The sequence below is a fragment of the Camelus dromedarius genome, chromosome 15 (genome assembly GCF_036321535.1).
Source record: "Camelus dromedarius isolate mCamDro1 chromosome 15, mCamDro1.pat, whole genome shotgun sequence".
Taxonomy (NCBI): Eukaryota; Metazoa; Chordata; class Mammalia; order Artiodactyla; family Camelidae; genus Camelus; species Camelus dromedarius.
Genome location: NC_087450.1, coordinates 1,519,165 through 1,523,991, shown reverse-complemented (window position 1 = coordinate 1,523,991; position 4,827 = coordinate 1,519,165). Strand labels below are relative to the sequence as shown.

Genomic DNA, 4,827 nt, shown 5'->3' with positions numbered 1-4,827 from the left:
CCAGTGAATTTTAACAGTGATTACTCTGACTTCACCCTACATCTACCTTTTACTAGATCAGGGGAGCAATTTTAACATAATATTTTCTATTTTAAAATCTACTCATGTAGGCAATGTGCAGACACATTATTTTATCTTAATGTTTGCATTTTTTAGATATAAAATAGCACCATTTACAGATTAAGAAACTGAGGAACAAAGGAATTTTTGACATGCTAAAATTACTGTGACTAGAGGGTGATGGAGCCATTTAAATATAGGTCTCCCAATTTTATTCTTGGTTCTTTCCACTGTATCCCACCTGGTACACATATCAATGAAATGATAGTTTTCAATAGTTACCTGTCATTCAAAAAGCAAGTGTTCATTACAGAAATTCCATAGTATTTTCTTCTCATAAATACAACAGTATAAGAGAGCTCAAATGGAAATTTTACATTTATTTTCCAAGGAGTGTGCCTCTGTTATTTCTTTCAGTAAACAAACCAAGAAATCCTGAGTAATTTCACTAAGAAACACACTCACTAGTACATAACATCACCATGATTCAAACTCTAATCTCATATTTTTAATGGCATGCCCTACTGCTGTTTGATATAAAAGATCATTATCAACATGATAAAATAAATGCTTCTAATGTAGCATGAGTAGAAAAGAATCAGAATGCATGGGCTGATGATTCTGCAAGTCTAATTTCTAGCATGTGCAGAGCAATTTGTTTTCTTAAAACTGTTTTTAAATTTTTGTGTGGAGAAAGAGAGATAAATATGACATGAGACATTATGGGATATACTAACAAGAAAATGTATAGCAATAAACAAAACTCATTTATAATTATCTTATTCTGTCCTAAATTGAAGCTTGTATTGATTTTTATATTTCAATTATGAAGAACAGACAAAAAGGATAGGTAAAATGAATGAAGATTATCCATTTCAAATGTCAACTTAAAAAAGAGAGAGAAACTGAGGTAAGCTTAAAGTTGTACAAAATGGGTTGGTTTGGGAATAGTTTGAGCTGTAATTTGGGAAACATAAAACTCTAGCAAGCTACAAACAAATCCATTGAGGGTTTAGGGTAGGCTGCATTTATGGAGTGGGTATAAACAAGGGGGAGTTCAATCAGAGTCAGTTAAAACAAACATATCTGGGTGCATTCTCCAAAAAACTTAAATTTAAATTTAATTAAAAAAAAAATAACAAAACAGAGACCATCCTTGATATGTTCATGGCAAACTTCTACCAGTTGCTATTCACTCACTTTGCTCTGGTTGTTTCTGAGTTTTTCACAAGTCCAAGAAGCAAGTTTATGGGCTCAAGGATGAGGAGAGATTCTTAGATAAATTTTGGTGTTTAGTACATCAGGCATTTACAAGAAATCAGCCTGTAACTCCCCACCAGTCCTTACCTTCTGTTTGCCTGAGGGCATATGTGTAAGATTTTTCCACTTTCTATCCTCCAGTTTCATTTTAGATTGAAATTCTTTCACAAAAATAGTACAGTAAAAACATGAAAATTAATATAAAAACAATCCAAATCTGTATGTTTTTAGTTTGGAGCCATGTACATTTATATAATTTTATTAGAAAGTAAATATCACTTTTATTTTAACTAAGCAAAATGTTTTTAAAATTTGAAGGTTTTCATTGAATTGATCAGTTCAGTTGATGCTTTACATAGAAAGATGTCTGTGAAACATTGTATTAACAAACGCTTGGCGAAATCTAGGCAATGTACCAACAGAATAAATCGGGAGTATTGAGAACTTAATAGTGGGTGGGTTGCTGCCTCAGAAAAACACGTTTGAATCCCAGCTGTGCTAGAGACTGGCTGTCTGAGCATACTCCAGGTGCATAATCTCTCAGAGTTCTTTCTCCATCTGTAGAATGGGCATATAAGGAACAAAGTAAATAAACAGCTTGCAAAGCATGCAATAGCATCTTTTGTAAAGTTACCTATTTCCAGCATTTGCATTAACAACATTATGAAGAATCTGTAGTAATGTATGGTGACTTCTTTGCAATAAGTAATGGTATACAACAGATGAATATAGCATTGAAGCAATGTGGAGTTTGCATCACACGGGCAAGTCTGGGTAATATCACTGCAGAAGATTCAATTTCTTTTATATTCTCAATGTTAGGATTTAAAAAAATAGTTCAAAATTTTGAAAAATTGATGGTAAAATTTAAATAATATAAAGTCAAGAGCTTTGAAAAGAGAGCCAGTGTGGACTGAATCATATCCCATGGCTCTTAACTTTAAATACAATTGACTTTGGGGAAAGAAATGTGCCTTTCCTACAAAAGATTTCTTTTCGACCTTTGTCCCATCCCCAGGCTTCAAGGATACCAATAATTTTAATATTAGCATTTTCCTGTTAACAATTAAATGGCTTTAAAGGATATTACAATTTAAATTTTATTTAATTAAGCTAGATTTATTTTCTCCTCTCTTCATCCAGACATACTGAAGATGCATGACCCAGATCAGTCGCACTCAGGTGACAGAGTTCATTCTCGTGGGCCTCACGGATTGTCAGGAGGTGAAGATTCCCCTCTTTGTTCTGCTCTTATCCATCTACCTCTTCACAGTAGTAGGCAACCTGGGTCTGATCCTGGTCATTAGAATGGATGAAAGACTCAACACACCAATGTACTTCTTTCTTAGCAAACTGGCTTTTGTTGATTTCTGTTATGCTTCTGTCATCATACCCAAGATGCTTGAGAACTTCTTGTACCAACAGAAAGTGATCACCTTCAATGCATGTGCTGCTCAATTAGGCTGTTTCCTGGCTTGCATGACAGCTGAGTGTTTGCTCCTGGCTTCCATGGCCTATGACCTCTATGTGGCCATTTGTAACACTCTCCTCTAAACAGTTGTGATGTCCCCAAGAATCTGCATCCAGCTTGTGGCTGCCCCCTACAGCTACAGCTTCCTTGTCACCCTGTTCCATAACATCCTCACCTTTCGCCTCTCCTATTGCCACTCCAATATCTGTAACCATTTCTACTGTGATGAAATGCCTCTCCTCAGGCTGACGTACACAGGCACTCATGCCAAGCAGCTGTGGATCTTTGTGCTGGTATCAAGTTCATTTCCTCCCTTCTGGTTGTCTTTGTCTCCTACTTGTACATCATCTCTGCCATCCTGAGGATGTGCTCAGCTGAGGTGAGACGCAAGGCTTTCTCCACGTGTAGCTCCCACATGCTGGCAGTCACCATATTCTATGGGTCCCTCATCTTCATGTACTTACAGCCAAGCTCTCACCATTCCCTGGACACAGACAAGATGGCCTTTGTCTTCTACACGGTGATCATTCCCATGCTGAACCCTTTAGTCTACAGCCTTAGGAACAAGGAGGTGAAGGATGCCTTGAAAAAAGTGATCATCAGTAGAAACCAGGCTTTTATGTTCATGAAGTTAAGAAAGTGACTTGAATAAATAAAAATGGAATTTCCTTCATGTTTTTTTCTCTTAAAAAAACTAGAATGTCTCTTCCTAATATGTGATTTCTACTTATCTGTTCACTGTACAATAAAATTTTCTATAGATTTTTACTTAGAATGAGATTTCAGACATAAGAGTAACCATAAGAAGTTATGTCCATTCTCTTACTTTTCAAATGAAAATGCATTTAAAATAATTAATTATCTGGTCCATAGGAATTTATGCCAATTTTCCTGTTTCTCAAATGAAGAACTGCATGAAAAGCTATTATCTGTTTATATAACTAGTATAGGACAAAAGTTCAGCCTCTCCACCCATCCAACTTCCCCAGTTCAGAATTCTTCAGCTGTATTAACAATATCCCATGTGAAAACTAAAGATGCATAGCACAAATAATTTTTCCTGATTTGCTAGTTTCTACGAAAATATGACATTATAAAGCTGTTCCATATTGATATATTTAACAAATTCTCTTTATTCAAGAGAACAGTATTATATCCTAACCTTTTCAATTTCACTGATTTAACGTGACCTAAAGTCTGGTTTGGTCTCTAAAGACTGATTCTCAAGTGAATTGTTCTTTTTTTTTAAAGCCCATGAGACCTCATTATATTTTTTCCAACTGTTTAAAAGTTAATAATAATAATAATGTAATTCAACGTAATTCAAGATAGAATCCCAGAGGTATCATACACTCTAATTAAACACACTCAGTATAATTGAAACATCATAGATCATCTTGCCAGTAGCAAGGATTATATGCAGTTATACTGGGCAGACCTTGGGTAAGTTGGTCATTACTGGGAAAGGAATAGCTTCTTAGAACACAATGAACCCATTAGGCAATGCATCCTTGTGAGAAGAACGTGCACCTTGTAGTCCAAGGATGGTGCTGCACAAGGTGTGGGCTCTCACAAGGTTAGTTACCAATTAAATAAGGACAATGTTACAGAATTTGGAGACTTTTAAACTCTTAAACAACATACAAAAGGTAATAATAAATGGCAGGTGCATGCCTATCATCTCCTTTCCTTCTCTGAGTCTAAAGACCTCAGTTCTTGTCCCAACTCTACTAATAAACTTGAGGGAGCAATTTATAAATGGGGGTTATCCTACACAACTGATAACTGTGATATAGACAGGTAGATAGAGATAGAGATGGGCATGTATGCATTTTAAATAAGTGTAATAATTTCATAATTTTCAGTTACACAGAAAATAGTTTTGAGTTTGCAACTCATGCATATCATTTTAATACATATGTGTATTAATACATATATGCCATTTGAATGCTTAATGACAAAGACTAGAAAGCTGCTACTAACAGCTAGAGGGGGAAATTTAATACATATTTTCATTGCTCACAGAACACAGGGCT

General features: G+C 35.3%; 1 pseudogene; it reads left to right on the top strand.

Moving 5' to 3' along the window:
- Window positions 1-2,436: 2,436 nt before the first annotated feature.
- On the top strand, window positions 2,437-3,434 carry LOC135322948 (olfactory receptor 8U9-like; annotated as a pseudogene).
- The last annotated feature ends 1,393 nt before the right edge of the window (window positions 3,435-4,827 follow it).